The 20,637-nt window shown below is 44.3% G+C and overlaps 1 protein-coding gene across 2 annotated transcripts in view; it reads left to right on the top strand.

The window, feature by feature from the left end:
- The window catches only part of LOC146804999 (arylsulfatase H-like), a 641,615-nt gene that overhangs the window by 332,359 nt on the left and 288,619 nt on the right, over positions 1–20,637 (top strand). The window lies entirely within an intron of this gene.

Genomic DNA, 20,637 nt, shown 5'->3' with positions numbered 1-20,637 from the left:
GATATAAAGACACATGTACTGGATGTCCCGGAACATGGATCAAAACTATACGCAAAACTGAAGCAGGAGAGATTTGTATTGAAAGAGAAAAGGCTGTTTGACATAATCACTCAAGTAGGCCAGGGCGTGAAATTCCACTCCGCTCCCGGATGTTTGCCGAGTTTTTCCCACTCTGTGCAGCTTAAAAAAAATCAGAGTAGCAGAATTTGTTCCTCGTTCACTCTCACTAACATTAAGTTGGCGAGTGTGAGCAAGGAAAATCTTACTCCAGACCCCCTCCTGGCAAGATTTCTCAACGCAGGCTGTCGCAGGTGGTCACTGCTGCTCTCGTTGAGAAACCTTCTGTTTGCGTTGAGGAATATACTTGAGGGACAGAGAGAAGCAGCACCCTCTCATGCTGTGTGTGGTGCCATTCACACCAATTTTACAGCATGGGACAAATACCCAGTGCAAAAAATCAGCACGAACGGCGCACTGTAATGCACTCCACCGCTTGCGGAACTCCACGTAGTGTGCAAATGTTTTTGGCTCACTTCGCGTTACGGAACTCTGTGAACTCTGCCCAGGCCTACACTAAAGCTAAACTTCCACTCTTTAATTGACATAATAAGAGTTTTGTCCAACCAGCCTCTACAAAACAGGTTACAAAAAGCAACTTTTGCAAGCACATAGAGGTGGATGTAGCAATAGAAAGGTGTGAATTCATCAAGGACATTCTGTGGCATGATCTTCCAATAAACACATTATTTGATGGAGATGCTGCAACCTAACTAGTGAAGCACATACTTATACAAGAGTTCGAAAATAAACTTTCACTTGAAGAATTTCAATTTGAAAAGGTGTCCTCATTGAAAACTGCTGTTGTTCTGGACTACATGTCACAATAGCGAATGGTCAAGATTTCATCCATGCAAAACTACGGAGAGGTCATTCAGATTGTTCTACAAATATCAAAGTCAGTGTGCACCTTGCAAGAATTACACATTGTCTTTGACAGTTATCTTGAACCATCTGTCAAAGAATGTGAGAGAATTAAGCAAATGTCTACAAGTGGAACAATTGACCTTGACTGCATACAAAATTTGACACCTGTGCAATTTGATCACATCTGGTCATCAACTCGCCAAAACATTGCTGGTACTTCAGTGAACACTGAATTTTCAATTATTACATGTGGAAAGATTGTCAATGAGGACTTGGTACCTGCGAGATATAATGAAAAGTTACAGGTCATATTGTTCAAGAACTTATCAGCGAATTGGTGGACGCTGACCTTTGTGTTGTGCCACGTGTTCAGTGGGCTCTTCAAAATGGTTTCCATCGAGTCATTGTACTGTCGAATGACACAGATGTTATTGTACTACTTAGATTTTATGTAATGTTCATAAGTTATGGATATGTTATGGAACAGGCACGAAAAGACACTTAATCCTGCTTCATATTCTTTACAAGGAACTTGACCCAGAGATGCCCAGTGTTCTTACGGGTGATGACACAATGAGCAAAATTGGAACAAAGCTTGGCAGTGTAACTGCTGAACCTGTGAAGTTTCTTAAAGGATTTGCTGAGACAGAAGAAGAGTGTGACTTTAAAGATGTAGAAAAATACCCTGTGTGTGTGTGTGTGTGAAAAACGAGTTCTGACTGTCACACATTTGACGATCTTCGGTACATTGAGCACAAGAAATCGGTCCCACTAAGTGGCCTTTCACCGATGTCATATTCTGTGTGTGGACACATTCAAAGAGCGTTCTACTTGTTCAGAAGATATGTAAATGTTTTGGATCATGCATGTGTAGAGAAAGATTTGTGTGATTTCGGTTGGGAAGATATTGATGGAGTTCTAAAACCTACGAAATTACTAAAGCCTCTACCCACTAAACTTAAACCTACATGTACTTGAAAAACCTGTGCTACAAAAATATGTCACTGTCGATATGCTCTTCTCAAATGTTCATCATTCTGCAAATGTACCACAAGCGATTGCTGAAACAAATAAAGAAAGTGACCTATGAAAATGTGTCTCCAACAGGAGTAATTAACATTTTTTTTTACTCAGATCATAAACATTGTTTAGTGTTTACATAAAAGGACTAAAAACCATTATTTTTTGTTTCATTATGTCTCTTCTTCCTCTATTATAGCCGTAATATTGGGAAATGGCAGAAGGGTTGCCAGGCTAAGTTATTTTCTGTCTCTATAACACTACTTGTCCCGAAAAAACCTATGTTTTGACACCAAAATGAAATATATTCATCTCATGGTTCCTGAGATTTTACATAATCACTGCAACACATCCACCATTTATAAAAATATCATCCAGAAAAATTTGGTCCAGATCAACAATTTCTACACAAGCTAAATTACTTCTCTAATGAGCTCAAAACACAAATCAAAAATGAAAATCTCTGGACAACAATTTGTTTATGGCCATATATCAGGGGGCAGGGATTACCAGCCTTATACAAGCAAACAGAACCAAATAACCATGTTCAGCCAATCGATGGAGATCTCATATCCGTATGAAAAAGAAACATAAATTAATAAAGTGCTTTAGTGTCATAGTAAGGCTAGAAGGCGGTGTACAAGTACTGATAACATAACTCAGTATAGTCACTTCAATATTCAGGAATAACAAGGCTCTTCAGGCCCATCTAGGATGTTTATTTCTTTGTATCTGGTATGACGCTGTTAACAAAATGAAGGATTGAGAATTCTCCAGGGGCTTCTACCTTCTCCCACTATCCAGTTAGTAGTCTGAAATGTAGACTGTGAGACTGAGCAGTGTGCTTATCACCTACCTTTGAGGTCACTGCCTATAAACCTTCATGCTCCACTCCATCCCCTCCTGACCTGCAGAAGACTTTAGGTATGTCAGCATGCAGCCAATCTGAAGTTAGTTACAGCTCTAGTGTTTGCTGCTTGCGTTTACACTTCTGACTGTCTGTTCCCCACCGCTTGAGCCCACATCAGTATATTTGCAGTATTTGTTAGTTTTTAAATCAGAAGAATAGTGCGTGTCTTTGTGTTCTCCTCTTATATAAGCCACACCTTCAACCATTTCTTAATTTTACCTTGATGTGTATATACATTTTTTGTAACGCTTAGAAGCACAAAAACATAGCACAAAACAAAATAGCATGGACCTCTGCAGGGTTTAGATAATTTTCTACACCACTTGATTAGAGGGATTAATCACAGATAAGGAGAAACACCTGTACATTACTGACCAGGGACGTGCAAAATCTACGTTACTTGCAATTGTCTAATTAAATGAAATTTCAAGAAAATTAGGCGTAATTACTACCCAAAATGCAAAACCGGCATTTTGGCCGTTTTTAGAGCATCAATTTTTGATGAGAAGACACATTTTTTGTTCAAAATCAAGTAAAAACCACAAGGGTCTCAAACAACAACCCTCGCGTTCTGGCCATTAGCAGTGTTCACATGCGCTTGCGGTGAATTTGCCATGAGCGGTGAATAATTATGCACTGGGGCATAATACCACAATTTCAGGGATTTAGGGTCTCTTGAAATTCTGAAATTTCGCCAATTATCCTAATGCAATTAAAATTTTATACAAATCTTTTAATGGCTGCACCAGTTTCATGCCACATGTATTAAAAATAATAAGGTCACAATTGTGACTCAAATCTGTTTGTGGCCCTTACTTTTCTGCAAATCATAGTTCGTGTTCAAAGTCTCTAACTTATCTCTAGTGCAGCATCCTTTCCAGCCCCGTAGCATGCAAATGACTGTACCACACACAGCGCTCTGTAGTGCACCTCTTCATTCTTCAGAGCGCAACCATTAACTGATTTGCAATATGTCATCAACTTTAGTTAACCACACCTAGACACACCACGTGGTCCTTCGAGAACAGAAGGCACTACATCGCCCCCTTTGTTAAATAAAAAAATAACATGTTTGCAAATATTCAATCATAGCTCCTCAATGAGTCGTTTAGGTACTCAAATTAGCCTTCCAGATCTCATTGCGTGAGGTTGCGAAGGTGAAGGAGCGGTGCCTGCAACCAGTGCAGCTAACGCAGAGGCAGGTGTATGAGGTAAACTCTCCGGACTCTTGGGTGGACAGACCTCAGTTTGGATATCTGGAGCCGACGAACTTCTAATCCGGAGCTTGAAATATGAACAGTTTCTGTTAATGGACTTTCCAGGACATTGAGCAGTCACCATATGTCCTTTGCTCATCACTACCTGCAGAGAATTGTCATCCACCAGCACGTCAGATTTGCACTATGCTTCCCCAAGACTCAGTTTACCTCTTTGAAGACAGTGTCCTGAGTACCCCAGAGTTCATCAGCATAGGATTTCATCTTGGCTTTGTTCAAAGAATCTCGTTTGTGTATCTCGTCAGCATCAGTCGACCTCGTCTGAGTTCACTGTGGCAGTTTCGTTCCCATGGCTCTCCCTAACGTCAAGGTGGCAGGGCTTTCAACGTTGCGGAGTGGAAAGTGAACCTGTACGCATGAAAGCCTGAACACAAAGCAGATATGGGGTCACTTTCTTTCAGCACAGCTTGCTGAACCACTTCCTTTAGGGTGGCCATGACGTGTGCGACAACTCTGTTCGCCTGGGTCTACAGAGGTGTGCTTTTCTGATGCTTGACATTCATGCTTGTGAGAAAATCGCTAAATTATTGACTGTTGAAAGGAGTTCCACTGTCAGACTTAATAATGAATGGCACACCCCACGTTACAAAAACATCATTCAATATCCGAATGAGTTTGGGCCTGATTTAAACCTTGGCGGATGGGTTACTTGTCACAACGGTGATGGATATCCCGTCCGCCGAAATAGAAATCCCATAGGATGTAATGGGATTTATAGCTCGGCGGATGGGATAGCCGTCACAGTTCTGATGGAGTAACTCGCCTGCCAAGATCTAAATCGGGCCCTCAATCATGTGTAGTTGACGACATGTCTTCCACAAGAGGAAATCTTGAGGATTCATTAGTTATTACCATGAGATAATGGCCATTATTGAGGGTCCAAAGAAATCAACAGCAATCTGCTTCCAAACATGTTTTGAGACATCGGACATGGTTACTGGGTGTTGCTTTGTTTTGGGAGACATACAGTTACAGAAGTGACAGGCCTTTAATTCTCTTTTGACGCTCATGAGTACCAGTTTGATAACTTGTTATCTCAGGCATTCAATCAATTAATCATATAGAATTTGTATAAGGCCGCTCATCACCTAGGGGGGTATCTAGGTGCTGTGCTGCAGGTCTTAGTCGAAGAGCCAGTTCTTGAGTTCCTTCCTGAAGTGGTTCAGCGAGGGTGTGGTGAGGTGGTGGAGAGGAAGGGTGTTCCAGGCTTTGGCAGCGAAGTGGGAGAATGACCCTCCTCCGGTTCGACTGCGGTAGATCCCTGATGTTTGAGCAAGGGCAATGTGTGCGAAGCTAAGGTTTCTGGGAGGGTTCATGTAGTGTGGACTTTGGTCGTGAAGGGCTTTATAGGCGTGGGTCAGGACCTTGAACTGGCATATCTTCTGGATGGGGAGTCAGTGGAGCTCCTTCAGGTGCTGGGTAATGTGTGTCCTCTTGAGCCTTGCTGCTGCATTCTGGATTCTCTAGAGTCTTTGCATGAGGTCAGTGGTGGTGCCGGCATAGATTGTATTACTGTAGTTGAGCCGGCTGGTGATGAGGGTCTGCGTCTCCGTTTTCCTAGTGCTGATCGGGACCTAGGAATGACAATCCATGTACATCGTAGTATATTGCCATCTTGAGTAACAGAAAGTTCTGGCATTTTGAACATTTGACATTCAAAATCATCCATTAGAGGTCAAGTATGTTTCCTCCGGTATTGTTGTCAAATAAAGTTTTTGAGAATAATCGTATCTCGATCTGCGTTTGTCGCAGTCAGAACTTGTTTTACTGATAGAGTGGCAGGCGGACTGGATTTGACTATGAGGTTTACGTAAGTGTCAGCTGCTTTAGACACTGTATCATGATATTACAAAGGCACTCCTAAAAAGTAGTCTCTGGGCTTTTGATCATTCCCGGGCCGAAGCACAATAGTGTAATCATACTATTGCAGTCTCAACCCCCACCTCTCAATTTGTGGTGGCATCTTGGTTCTTGGATTCCCAAAAATGGTGAGCAATGCCTGGTGGCCAGTGACAAGGGTGAAATGTTTTCTGTATGGAAACATGTGGAAGTGTTCACAAGCCCACAATGCAGCTAGGGTTTCTTTTTCAGGTTGGGCATAAACATGTTCAGTTTGTGACAGACTATTGCTTGCATAAGTCACAAAATGTCTCTGTCCATTTTCACAAAATTGGTGCTGAGCCAGGACTTCACCCAACCCCACCTGCCTCACACCAACCACAATCTCAGTATGCAATTTTAGATGAAAATAGTCCATTTCAGTAGCATTCTCAATTGAATGTTTGATTTTCTTGAAGCTGTGATCACAGCCATATGACCATCTCAACACAGAGCTCTGCTTTGTCAAGTATGTCAAATCTGTCAATGGTGCACAGACTGTGGCACAATCACAAATGTACCTGGAACAGTAATTACCCATACCAAGGAAGGACCACAGCATGGTCACATCCTTTGGGTCCGCCACCCCCCCAGGGTCAGCTCCGGCAATGATCCGGGGTGCCCAACCTGGGACATTGCAGTTTGCTATGGCAGGGTGGGAGCACCCTGCCAGTGCAAACACTGCTTTGCTTCATTGAAGCGAGGGCAGGAAACCTGCTCTTGCTTCCATGAAGCAAAGCAAAATTGCTTTTGGGCAAAGGGAACTGCATGTTAGCAGCTCCCTTTTCCCAAAAGCAATGACAGCTCCCGCAGGAGGCAGGAGGCCGGCAGTTACTGCAGGGGCATTGGGGCTCCCCCTGCAGTCCCAACAAAGAGGCAAAGCCTTGGGGGATGGGGTCCCCAGGGCCAAAAATGGCCCAGAAGGGGGGCCACTCAGCCCTTCTCATTTTTCATAAATTATTTTTTTTAAAAGGCCGGGCTTGGAGGATGGGGTCCCTGGGGACAAAATTGGCCTGGGGAGGGAGGGGCTCGCAGCCCCCTCCTTTAAAAAAAGTTTAAAAAATGGCCGTGCCCTGGGAGATGGGGTTCCCGGGGCCAAAAATGGCCTGGGAGGGTGGCCCACTTCCCCTTTAAAAAAATTAATTTAAAAATGGCTCAGGCCCAGGGGATGGGGTCTCCAGAGCCCAAAAGGGTTAAGGGAAGTGGGGGCCACACAGCCCCCCACCTAAAATAAAAAAAACAAGAAACCCGCAACTCGCCAGAGGCCCTGCCCCCTCCCTGCACCACTCTGCAAATGTGCCTCCTGATGCATTCTGGGTTGGGACATGACATCCCCTTTGTTCGTGAGGGTCCTTGGGGGCCAACTACCCCACCAGGTACCTCCAGTAAGCCCCACACAGTGGGATTGCTAAGAGGTCTTCAGAGGCCATGCCCCCCTTTTTCCACCACTCTGCAAATGCGCCTCCTGGCACACTACTGGTTGGGGGATGAAGTTCACTTTACTCGTGAGGGATTTTGGGGCCAAAGAGCCCTCCTGGTACCTCCTGTAAGTCCTACGCAGCAGAGTTCCTGAGTGCTGGTCGGAGGCCCAGCTCTCTTTCTCAACCACTCTGCAAATGTGATTACTAGTTAAAGAAGCAATTATGAGAGTTGGAGCTATTGGTGTTATAAATGTAAAGGTCTTGTACTAATGTTTTTTGGAGTGGAGTGGATGCACGTTGTGTGTAGTGAAAATATGTGTTATGTTGTGCAGTGAAATTATGTGGATAGAAAGCATGTGGTATTTAGTGTTTAGGAACTATGTAGAGTGGGATTATGAGTTATAGAGAGTAATTATGTGGTATGGTAGTCTGTGTTGTGGAGTGGTAACCTCAGGTTTAGTCTTCCTCGTTTCCATAGAAGCTAAACTATGAACTCAATGAGACAAAAAAAGAAGGAACCACTGAGGGGCACTTCTGGACCTAGTCAGAGGTATGAGCAGGGCCACTGGTATTATGCGACTGTTTGGCTGCACCGACTTTTGCACAACTATACATTTTCTGCATTTGTCACATAATCCATCATCTGCTGCACAATATGCGGATTTGAACAAAAAAAACTTGTATCTAGCTCAAACTGCTCAAACATTAGCAAAAATGCAGTGACAAGTGTTATAGCGTGGTGGAAGGCCCTTTGCAAACCTAGAATGGTCACATTTTACTTATTGCTAAATGTGGGTGTTAAAATGGTACTAATGGTGTGCAAACCACTCTTGCTTGTTTCTGCGCCTCTCTTGCCTCTTTCTGCGTTTCTTTTGCTTCTTTCACCACCTTTCTTCCTTTCTCTGCACTTCTCTTGCCCCTTTCTGCACATCTCTTCTGCTTTCTGCAACTTCCTTCTTTCTGCACCGATCTTGCCAATTTCTGTACCTGTGTTGCTTCTTTCTGAATTTCTCTTGTCTCTTTCTGTACCTCTCTTGCCTCTTTGTGCACCTCTCTTGCTTCTTTCTGCACCTATTTTGCTTCTTTCTGTACCCCTATTCCCTCTTTCTGCACCTCTATTGCCTGTTTCTGCACCTCTCTTGCCTCTTTCTGCACTTTGCATACCTCTTTCTGTACCCCCTTGCCTCTTTCTGCACCTCTTTTGCCTCTTTCTGCACTTTTCATGCCTCTTTCTGTACCTCTCCTGCATCTTTCCGCACTCTTGCCTCTTTCTGCTGTTCTCTTGCCTCCTGAATAAATTAATGAATTTATTTATTGTTTCAATTAATAAAAATTATTACAAAAGACTAGGAATGGTGTCTCCATCCACGCACCTTCTTTGATCGTGAATAAAACGTAATTATATAATTTCATTTAACAAGTCAAATAATCACAAAGCATGACATTAAGAATCAATAAAATTAGAGATATGTTCACTAGTTTGAAGCTGTGCTCAACCTGGAGTCCTTGGCTGAGTCTTTACTTATAAGTTTTTTCAGTTGGTGTGCAAATTTCGCTTATCTGGCCGGTTCCATTGGAATCTCCAAATTAAAAGGAAGTTTCATTGCATCTGTGCAGGCACGAGTACCATATTTAAAACACAGAGGTTTCAGTAGAGAAAAACAAACTGGAGGAGCACAAATATAGTATAGGTATTAACAATCAAATATTGTAGTCCATGAATAATCCAATCCAAATGCAAGCTTCTTGGTTCGTTAACTGAGTTCAGTTTCTTTATTGGTATATTTCTTTTGACTCAAATGATTACTTCATATGAATACATCAAGAAATGAACCATCAAATGTAAACAGCAAAACTCCACAGCCCAAGCGTTTCGTCCCCTACCGGACATCATCAGGCCTGTAAGAAAAAAGAAAAAGTACAATAAACAATTGTCTTACTCCACAATATCTAATGTTACCAAACCGAATTGGTGAAGACATGAATCATAGAAAATAAATCAAAATCTAACAATCAGGAAGCCTCCCTATATGCCATTCTACAACAAGTAATGTTTACACTTTTATACCACCATTCTGCCTATGTAACAATCTAATATTCAAATGGCTATTTACCACCAGCCTGAGAACATAGGGGACCATTCATCACATTCAATAAAAGTATAGGAAAAAAAAGATATTGACATTTATTATAAAATTCAAGACCGTCTCCATGTCCTAAACTCAAACAATAATTCTCCCATCCATTTTCTGGAATCACGAAAACCAATTTTGAATGAATAAATGAGCTGGAGTGCCACTGTCTTATTACTAGGTCCCTCAGTATAATATTTAATCCAACTTAAACTCACCCAAAATAATGTTTGTTTAAATCTTCATTTATGTAAAAATTAGTAGGTCTTCTTCACCCCCACCATATATCTATATCTGCAATGAACCCCAACAAGAGGACGGTTATCTTCACACCTTGCACCCTATTTTCCTTTAATTAATTGCTTTGCTATGATAATAAAACTTCATCTCACCTTGCTATTCAAATTCAAGAATTCTTCTTAATAATTCACTGATAAGTCTTACATCAATTTGCCACTTGAAGTGTTCAGGTTTCAGAATGAAAAGTTCCAAAAATAAAGTAAAAACCCTGGAAAATGCAAGGAAATAGACCATTCAGTCCATTGCAGTATGTGATCCATTACGTTGAAATGAATGGTTCCCTATGTTCTCAGGATGGTGGTAAATAGCCATTTGAATATTAGATTGTTATATAGACAGAATGGTGGTGTAAAAGTGTACAAATTACTTGTTGTAGAACGGCATATAGGCAGGCTTCCTGGTTGTTAGATTTTGATTTATTTTCTATGATTCATGTCTTCACCAATTCGGTTTGGTAACATTAGATATTGCGGAGTAAGACAATTGTTTATTGAACTTTTTCTTTTTTCATACAGCCCTGATGATGTCCCATAGGGGACGAAACGCGTAGGCTGTGGAGTTTTGCTGTATACATTTGATGGTTCATTTCTTGATGTATTCATATGAAGTAATCCTTTGAGTCAAAAGAAATATACCAATAAAGAAACTGAACTCTGTTGACGAACCAAGAAGCTTGCATTTGGATTGGATTATTCATGGACTACAATATTTGATTGTTAATACCTATACTATATTAGTGCTCCTCCAGTTTGGTTTTCTATTTATGGTCAGCGGTTTAACGGTGAGCCACTTGGGGTTGAGCACAGACATCACATTATTGTGGGAATAGTTTGAATGGATGGAATAGTTCACAGTGCACACAGGTGTTTTCCCCTCATCGTGTAGGAAGTTTTTGATAGGTTTCAGTAAAGTATGACGTGTATGGTTCAATCGGTGGCAGATGCAAACCAAGTGAGCCATAGATTCCTCGTACTGATGACACAGTCTACAGGTGGTAATCGCCTCTAGTGTTTTCTAGCAAGAAATTATGTCTTTTATTGGCAGTAACATAAGTCTGACTGACAGAATTTGCTTTAAAATTGGCTTATTCAAAGCTGAGTCAAGATATGGCTATCTCAGTTTATCCTGGTAGAAACTAGCTAAGAGTCCAATATTGCTGCTGAAAATTCTATTAGCCTCATGTTGTCTTCCTTAGATAGTAGTCTGACTTGTTTCTTTAAAATGGATTTTAAAAATCCAGGTTGGTGAATAAAATCACACCATTTGGACAGGTCAAGGTGCAGTTCAGTTCAGGCAGTAAGAAGGCTGTCATCCCAGGAATTTTTACCATTCACAAAAATTTCCTCAAAATTGCTTTCATTGTGTTTGGCGGTGCTGCGCAGGCCCCTCGATAGTACTGAATAATCGATGCCCAACATTCGTAAGATTGTTTAACCCTAATTCAAGATGTACCAAGGCATTCCCGGCATGGGCGGGTGTCTGAAAATGCTCGGCAGTTGGCAAACTCCATGGTGTTAATTAATGCCACAGGAAATACTAATTGGCTATATGTGATTGAAGGAAGTAACTTGGCTCTTATAACCTTTCAGGTAGGCCCAGATGTCAGGCTGCGCAGTTTGGAGTTCTATTTACAAAGGGCATACGTCACTGCCTTAGCTGTTGATTCTATAGATGCAATATGTGCTGTGGGTTTGCCGTTGCTTATGATCCAAACACCCAGATAATTACATTTAGTTGTTGTTGCTATTTTCAAATTGCCCATTTTTCATTGATGTTTGAGTTTATTGGCGTGCTTTCCAAAAATGACTACCTTCGTTTTGCCTGTGTTTGCTGTTAGATCATGTTCGTTGTTATAGATGCTTAGTGCATCCAGCGCTCTTTGCATACCCATCTTAGGTTGGTCCATTAGCACCATGTCGTCTGCATACTGCATTAGGAACAGTCCAGTCAACCCAACTTTAACAGCTCGCAGGTTGTCTTTTGATATTGTTTTGCCAAGATCTGCAGTGTATAAATTAAGAAGCAGGGGCACCAGTACACAGCCTTGTTTCAGCCCTTGATCCATGTACACTTTTTTTGTTGCTATTTTCATGGTTAGTTTCACCCGTACCCAAGTTCTGGTGTAGAGGGCAATGATGGCATTCAGTGGCATGGTCCGGATCCCCCAATTTTGTAATTTTTGCCAAAGCAGATTCCTGTTAACACAGTTGAATGCCGAAGAGTAATCTACGAAGCATGCGAAGAGCTGGTGTTGTTTTTCAGGGCAGACTGTTCTACCAGGTATACTAGGGCTAGGATGTTGTCCAGTGTTGATGCTCCTGCCCTGAAGCCAGATAAATAAGATGGTTGGATTGCATCATCATTGACCCAGTTTTGTAGATCTTACAAAAGGAGGCTTGCGTATCCCTTTGCCTCGATATCCAGAAGGGCTATAAGCTTGTAGTTGGTTGGTTCTCCAGTATCACCTTTTTTGTGAATTGGTTGTAACAGGGAACCTTTCTAGGCTTCAGGGATCGTTGAGTTAGCCATGCAGAACTGATATAATGGAGTGAATATAGTTGCCCAAAATTCACAGTCTTGTTTGAAAAGGTGTCCAGGTAGGCCATTGGGTCCCGGAGCCCCATCCCTTCTGATGTTCTTTAATATTAATACCACACGATTTTGCACGTCAAAAGATTCAGTTGTTTCTGCAGTGATTATATGATTGGCATTAAACATGCTAGTGCTTGTAAAGGGTCGTTGGTGGTGTGGCAGGATGTTATAAGGAGATTTGCAGTACAGTGAGTTCACATGGTTAATCCATGTGTGACTGGCGACTCCATTGCGCCAGTCGTGGCCGTGCCCGGACAACCTATTGATGTATAGGCAAAATTCAGCCTGTCCGCTTGGTATTAACAGACTGAAAATGTGCAACCATTGCCTTTTGAGGTCCCATACGTTTCTTCTGTGTATCTTCCTCGCTGTCAGATGATTTTGGAGTGTACTGTCCTCTCTCTCATGCTTGTAGTTGCGGTTGGCTTGTCTCAGACCCCGCTTGTCTAGTTGGACTTTTCCGCACCTATGTTGAAACTGGCAGCACACCCTTTCTCTGTGGTAGGGTCGATGGTTTGGTTTTTTGCCTAGCAGAAGGCGATACAGCTCCGGCACCAATTTTGTCCAATTCTTTCTCGGATATGTTACCCTCAGTGTAGTCATAAGCAAGTGTTTAACAGTTGTTTTTCCAGGTTGCCAGGCCAGATATGTCTATTTTGTTCCAATTTAGTCTTCTCAGGAGCGCATGTATTTCCTCCCCGTTACACGAACCCAGGGTGGGTGATGTGCGGAAGACTGACCATTTGCAGAGAGATAGCTGTGGCCAGTAGAAGATCGTCTGCTGCACTGGTTTTTGGAACTCTACAACTTGCTCATGTAAGCAATTGCACATACAAATATCATCAATTGATGTTTTATTTTTTCCCTGTGAGTCTTTAATCGTTTTGAGGTTGGCGAATTGTGTCTCTTGTATTGACCTTAATCTGTAGATGTTTAAGAATGTATTCAGTAGAGATTTAGCGTGGTCCCTGGTTGGTGGAACATTTGTTACTGTCCCCAGGTTGTGGGTATTAAAGTCCCCGGCCATTATAATCCCGCAGTTCGGGTAGTTGCTGAACAGCTCTTCAAGTTTTTTCTACCAGAACCCTCATCTTGCCATGTCTCAGTGTATCTTTATAGTTGAAATAGACATTCAAGAGTAGAATCGTTATTGGAGAGCCGTTCAGTTTCAATCCTTGCAGGTATAAGGCTTGGACCATATCCGTATTTATTGAAGATTTTGCTGATGTTATGTTGCTGCCTATTCTTAAGTATATAGATAGGCCCCCTGATAGCCTTCCAAATACATTGAGCTTTTTTGCTGGCTGTTGGAATTCCTTGAATCCTGGTATGATCAATGGAGCGAGCAGCCAAGTTTCTTGGAGACACACCCGGCTTCCCTGGGTGAGGTAACTCGTGCACTCCAGTGGTCCTATGTGTGTTGGCTCTAGAACTACTTACCCTTTAAGTGACTTGCTTGTAGACTCTCCCGAAGTACCCTAAAACTTTAAAATTCCAACCGCGACTTGCTCCTTTGAAGTCTATTGGGATCCGCGGCTGTGTTCTCACACTGTATGCGTCTCCAGTGGGTCTTTACTTACCTGCCTTGGGTGGATTAGTGAGGCCCCAGCGCTTCTGAAGACCTTAGGCCTTCTCCCTTCTCAAGTCGTTCTTCTTATACCTCTTTTTTAGTATATGGTCTGGTACGCCCCTAGGGCCCCAGCCATATAAGTGCTTAATTTGTTGTGAAACATTGATTTGTGCATGTGTTCCTGACTTCTAATCTCATAAAGAGATTAGTAGAGTGTGTCTAGTAATAAATACATATATATTTTATATATATACCTGTGTGGTGTATTTTCATTTGGTAATTCAAGAGATTATAAGGTAAAACAAGCTGCTTTACATTCCTCTGAGACTTAGCCTGAAGGCTGCTCTCCACAGCTACCACTAGGATAGCTTTCTTTAAAAGGTTGAATTAAAACTATCTACCATAAGAGTCGAATTGGACTGGTGCAAGGTGGCCACTTTAACTAGTGACCAGCATATGCCAGGCCAACTTCTCACATTGGTGAGCAGCGTGTGGGATTACAGCTTGCCATTGTTTTACCAGAAAATCTCTATTTGAATTACTAACTGAATACTGCTAAAGGTACTCAAGGTACATATAAAGTCAAGCTTTGTATCAACAAGTTCTACTGAACTTAGAGCTGTTTGTGAAGGGATAGCACACCCTTGCTACAGCTCAAGCTAGGATCAGTAGGCCACAAACTAGTGTAGGTAGTACAACACTGCACAACACTAGAATGTCCTTAAGGGCTGGAGCCAGTGGGTCCACTCAACCTCAGTATAAGGACATGACTTTCTTTGACTTGAAAGCCATGTGTGCTGCAAGGCACCTGAGGATAGGACAGAGTCCCTCCACACTACACCTGATAGATCTGCTGACAGCAAATGATCTTAAGTTAGCTCTAGCAGCTAAGGGGTCTGAATCAGGGGGTGGATCAGTCAGAGTCTCTGGGTCAGATGATGAAAATCAAGACGACCTGGACTCTGTGGTTGAAGGGCAAGATCCACAAGGGTCTGAAAAGGACATAAGAATTCTCCCTAAGTAAATCTGTCCAGCAGAGAAACTCATACCTTCCTAGAAGGGAGACCTCCTCTGAAAGAAGGTACAAACTGATCCAGTATGAGGAAGCAAGACTTGCCCTCAGAACCAAGCAGTTGGCATTAGACAAAGAAGCGTTTGAGCTCCATAGCTTCTAGAAAAGAGGGGTTAGAACCCCCTGGTGGCAGCAACAGTGTCCCTAGAGTCAGAGATTACATTCCAGACAATAGGAACCTGTCCAAGGTTGTTCCTCCTCACCAGAGTGGGGATGATATCCACAAATGGATAACTGCCATGGAAAGGGCCTGTAGAGTACAAGAGGTCCCCCAAAAGCAGTGGGCAGCAATCTTGTGGCTCGCCTTTTCTGATAAAGGTAGAGACAAGCTCCTCACTGTTAGAGAAGAGGATGCTGATGATTATGAAGTCCTGAATAGTGCACTAATAGATGGGTTTGGCTTAACCACTGAGCAGCACAGGTTGAAGTTCAGAGATACCCAGAAGGCACAGACACAGGACTGGGTGGACTTTGTAGATTGTGCTACCAAGGCTCTGGATGGTTGGATAATTGGCAGTAGAGCAACTGACTTTAAGGGATTGTATAATCTAATAATGAGAGAGCACATTCTTAACAATTATCAAAACCAGCTCTTACACCAGTACCTGGTGGACTCTGATCTGACCTCTCCCCAAGAATTGGGAAAGAAGGCAGACAAATGGGTCACAACCAGGGTGAGGTCCAAGAACCAAGGTGGTGACCAGAAGAAAGATTCCACTAAGCCCAAAGAGAAAGGTGGGGATAATAAAAATACAGAAAAGTCCTCTGAAGGGCCCCAAAAATCAAATTCTGGGGGTGGGTCCCAAAATCCTTCCTCTTCCAATGAGAAACCATATTGTCATGTGTGCAAACAACCTGGCCACTGGAAAACTGACTCCAGCTGTCCAAAGAATGGCAATAAAGAAAATGTTCCTCCTTACCAGTAGTAATCCCCCAGGTGGTGGGAGTGCACCCAAAAACTTAGTTGGGTTTTCTTGGGGAACTCAGGTGGACTCTGGCCTAACCAGGTCCCCTACACAAGCAACTCTAGTCTGTGATGGTGGCATGGGGTTTGCCAACTTTACCATGAGTCCCAATATTTTGGGCAGGTACAGACAAGAGCCCATGATCAATGGTCAGAAGGCTTTGGCCTACAGGGACACAGGGGCTAGTGTCACCATGGTGACAAAGAGACTAGCTTTTACCTGAGTTTAGATACCAGGTGACCAATATTGATGGAATTAGGACAGACCATTCCATGGCATTGGTAAATCTCAGTTGGGGAGGGGTCACTGGCCAAAAGAGAGTGGCAGTGTCCCCAACCTTGCCTGTAGATTGCCTACTGAGAAATGATCTGGAAATCTCAGCCTGGGCTGAGGTGGATCACAATGCCCATTTAAGAATGTTAGGCATCCCTGAGAGAGTGGATGAGACCCTGAGGGCCTCACCTCCACCCCAGGAGAAATTAACGGGAGTGAAGCCTGAAACAATGGATCACTCCACACAAACAGAGAGCATAGGGGGTGAGGGTCAGTCCTCCCCCCACCTGACTAAAGGTAGGGGTTAGTTTTCTAAGGGAACTGATCCGGCCCCTTGTGAAGTAACTGCCCCAGAAATGGTCAGGCCTGTCCTGGCCACCTCTCTGATGGCAGGGGATCCTTCCAAGGTGGTACCCAGTCTGGAGCAGGTATCCTGCCCCTCTCTACCCTGCCTCAGTCAGCCCAGGGCTGCAGAGGTCAGGGAGGTCAGTGGACCCTTAGTGGGCCCCTGTCCAGAGGAACCCCCTCATCAACAGATTAGGGACACCCAGCAGAGTAGTTCTAGCCAGGTGAATATTCCTTTACATACTGAGGGATCCCCCTTACCCCTAGGTACAGGTATCCCACAGATGGACTCTGTTGGGCACAGGGAGACCTGGGACAGAGTTGTCCCATACATTCCAATGCCCTCCACTATTCCAACCAGAGGGACCCAACCCCCAGCTGTAGGCAGCCAGAGGTTGACCCTTAGGGCCAGATATGACACAGTCATGGACAGAAAGGCTTCCATGGTGACCGGTGTCCTGAAGAAGTTGAGACCACCCCAAATAAGGCCTCACTTCCAGACTCAGACACCCCACCAGCCTGCTTCTGTACCAAAACACAATACAGGTAATTTCCCTAGACTTTGGAGAAACTCTAGAACCCCTTTGGGTAGGATTCCCCAAGTGGACCATGAGACAGGGAGCAACCATGCTAGTGCAGGTTCTTCCTTATATGGCCACTCAGGAAATAAAGGCTCATGTGGACAAGGTTAGCCTTATCTCCTTTCGTTTGGGGGGGGCATTATGTAGGAAGGTGGAATCTGACTGCATGGTTGCCCCCACTTTTTTCCTGGTGTTTGGGTGGTTTTTGACTAGTCTGGCTGGGATCCTGCTATCCATGACCCCAGCCTATCTGCTTACTCCCTTAAATGACTTGGAGTGCATATTAGATGCACTAGTGATTGGATACTGTGGTACCGTATGAGCCCCTAGTATATGGAACCTTAGGTACCAAGGGCATAGGTACTTCACAGGCCTACCAGGGGCTGAAGCATGTATTATGCCACCCCTGGGAAGCAGACTAAATCTGACACCACAGGCCTGCTACTGCAGCCTGGGTGAGGTAGTGTTAGCACTCCTCATTGCGATATAGGTTCCCTATATCTCACCATACACACACATAGAAACCTATCAGTCACCCCTAAGGCAAGCCCTATCAATCCTGAGGGCAGGGTGCTTGGTTTCCATGTGAGGGGGTGCCTCTGCCTGAGCAGGGCCTCTCTGCAGCCCTCAGAGTCTATTCTCTGTGGCTGTTTGTGGATGCGGTTAAACCATATACTCTTAAGTGCATTATAACCTTGCGGTATATGCTAACTCTGGGATGACTGCATCAAAACATATCATGTTTGGTGTCAAATGCTTTGGAATCATACCCCCACACCAGTAACTGGTGTGGGAGTATGATCCCACCCTTCTAGAGGGGTAGACATGTACCCACTGTGAAAACACGGTAGATTCCTGAAAGAGCCCTGGCATCACAAAATGGATGCCACCAGCACAGACACTGGGCTGCCCTCCTGCTGCTGACCGAAATTCGCAGTGGAGGAGTCCCAACAATAGGCATCCTGTCACAGGGTGGTGTCACCACCTTCCAGACAGGATTTAGTGTGTTGGGGCTGGGTGGGTGCACTCCTAGAGTGCTTTGAAGTCCTGCACTGGGGGAGCAGTAGGCTCCTCTGTGCATATGCCAGCTCAAACCGGTTCAGGGGCTACCAGCCCCTGATCTGGCATGAAACTGGACAAAGGGAAGTGGGTGTAGCCACCCACTCCCCTGACCCTCCCATAGGAGTGGTCATAGAGCTAGTCCCTCCCTTTCCTTTAGTATAAGATAGGGAACCCTTGCCATTGCAAACTAGATTACCATGGACGACGCTCTGAAGAAGAATCCTGGACCTTCGACGTTCCACTACCTCTGGAAGACTGAAGAATCTCCCTTGGAGTCAAGGAGTGACTCCCCTGCTTGGCAGGCACCAAAACTGTGAATCAACGGTCGCAAACTTTCCCGCTCCTGCCGGAGTCCAAAGTCCCTGCAGACCCGGAAGTGGATTTCCTGACTTCTCAACGGCCATCGTGAGTCCCCTGCAAAGCTGAGGCAAGTGGACCCCACAAGTGACGAGGAACAGCAATACCCGGGAACCATGCACTATTGTCGAGTGCAACCCCTTCACGATGTTCTACAAACTTGTGCATTGGACCACGTGTGGTCCGAGCCTCCAGCAGGATTTCCATCAAAGATTAGAGGCCTACTATAGTTTGAATGAGACCCACATGAAGCAGAACGCGCTGATCTTTTTACTCAGGAATACTTCTCCCCTGTTGCTCCCGCACCGCGTCCCCTCGCCGCTGTGAGGTTTAGGTACAAAGTGTTGTTTTCAATCTTTGCTACTGCTGGAAACTTGTTTTACATGTTGTTGAAATATAACTCTGCCCACTTTCCCGCACTATAAAACAATTGGCACACCACCTCGCTACTTTAGCGGGGCAACAAGAGACTCATCCCACCAAGCACCACCCACCAAGCGCCATCTTGGTCAGCGGTCTAGTGGCTGGCCGGAGCACTAAGCATCCCTATTTAGTTGGGGTAATGCAACCGCGCTACCTACTATAGATTGAACGAGACCCACAGGAAGCAGAACGCGCTGATCTTTTTACTCAGGAATACTTCTCCCCTGTTACGCCCGCACCGCGTCCCCTCGCCGCTGTGAGGTTTAGGTACAAAGTGTTGTTTTTAGTCTTTGCTACTGCTGGAAACTTGTTTTACATGTTGTTAAAATATAACTCTGCCCACTTACCCGCACTATAAAACAATTGGCACACCACCTCGCTACTTTAGCGGGACAACGAGAGACTCATCCCACCAAGCGCCACCCACCAAGCGCCATCTTGGTCAGCGGTATAGTGGCTGGCCAGAGCACTAAGCATCCCTATTTAGGTGGGGTAATGCAATTGCGCAGTGCGCGCGTGCAGCGGGCATGCCGATGGTGCGCCAGAGGCAAGCCCATCTGCGCCCGTCCGTGCACCGGTCGCTCCTAGTGCCAGCAATGCTGCCCGGCCGAACACTGGCAGGGTCTGTAATTCCAGGGTGACACTACTTAGTATTGGTAAGGGGGGTCAGGGGGGCACCAAATGGTTTTAATGTGTGGTCTGATTAATAGCAGGTCTATGATAAAACACCACCAAGAGATCTCCAGCTTGTTGGAAGATTTGGACCTAGACGTATTATTTATTACAGAGACTTGGACTAACTCGGACTCCTCTGTGGAGATTGGTTTTGCGTGTCCAGCAGGCTATAAAATCTTCCATAAACCAAAGTCTACAGGGAGAGGAGGGGGGTTGGGATAATTTTTAAAGAGAGATGGAATTGTGCAGATAAATGAGATTGCAGGATATGAGCTCTTGGGCTTTATACTGCAAGAGCCAAAGGGAAGGCTGTTGACAGGCCTGGTGTGTTATAGACCCCCGGGCCTAGACTCTCATTACCAGGCATTACTCGACACCATTGCTGCCTGGCTCTGAAACACTCTAGATTATTATTCCTAGGTGACTTTAACCTTTGGGATACCGGGAGCTTAGGGAACCACCTGCAAGCTCTGAGCCAAACTTGTGAGAATTTTGGTCTACAACAGCCAATACAAGAGCCAACTCACCAGGGAGGTCATGTGCTCGATCTTGTGTTTGCTAATCAGTCCGAGACAGAAGTGCTTAACATATCGCCTCTAAGCTGGACCGATCACTCCCTTATACAATTTAGGATTACCATACCTAAGGCCATAATGAATTGGAAAGATCAAACTACCTATCGGTGGGGGAGAGACTGGGTGAAACTGCCAAAAGACAGCCCAGACCCTCTCTTCCCAAAACAGACCCTTTTTAACCCAGGTGATTCAGTAGAAAAGAATTACTGTAGCTATAGTAATTATATCACCAAATTAGCACAGGCGCAATATAAACAGGCCATCATCGGGCCAAATCACAATTTT

Source organism: Triturus cristatus, chromosome 8, assembly GCF_964204655.1.
Source record: "Triturus cristatus chromosome 8, aTriCri1.1, whole genome shotgun sequence".
NCBI classification, from domain to species: Eukaryota; Metazoa; Chordata; class Amphibia; order Caudata; family Salamandridae; genus Triturus; species Triturus cristatus.
The sequence above is the reverse complement of the archived record's forward strand: the minus strand, read 5'-3'. Positions and strand labels throughout refer to the sequence as shown.